This window comes from Strix aluco, chromosome 26 (genome assembly GCF_031877795.1).
Source record: "Strix aluco isolate bStrAlu1 chromosome 26, bStrAlu1.hap1, whole genome shotgun sequence".
In the NCBI taxonomy this organism is placed as follows: Eukaryota; Metazoa; Chordata; class Aves; order Strigiformes; family Strigidae; genus Strix; species Strix aluco.
Window position 1 is genome coordinate 8079663 of NC_133956.1, and position 227 is coordinate 8079889.

A 227-nucleotide genomic window follows, 5' to 3' on the forward strand; every position below is an offset into this window, starting at 1 on the left:
CCTATTTCAAATTCAATTGTGTCCTAAAACATTATTTCATTGGTAATTCTTGCGAAAAACATTGTTTTCAAAGTATAACTGCCTATGTGAGTGATCAAATTCATGCAAAATTTCTTGTGCTTTCCAACATGTAGCACTGTGGTCATCAGACTGAAAACTAGGAGAAATTGCAGATAGCCCAAAGGGCACTCTTTGTTTAACTGCTGTTCAATAATTTACCAGCATCT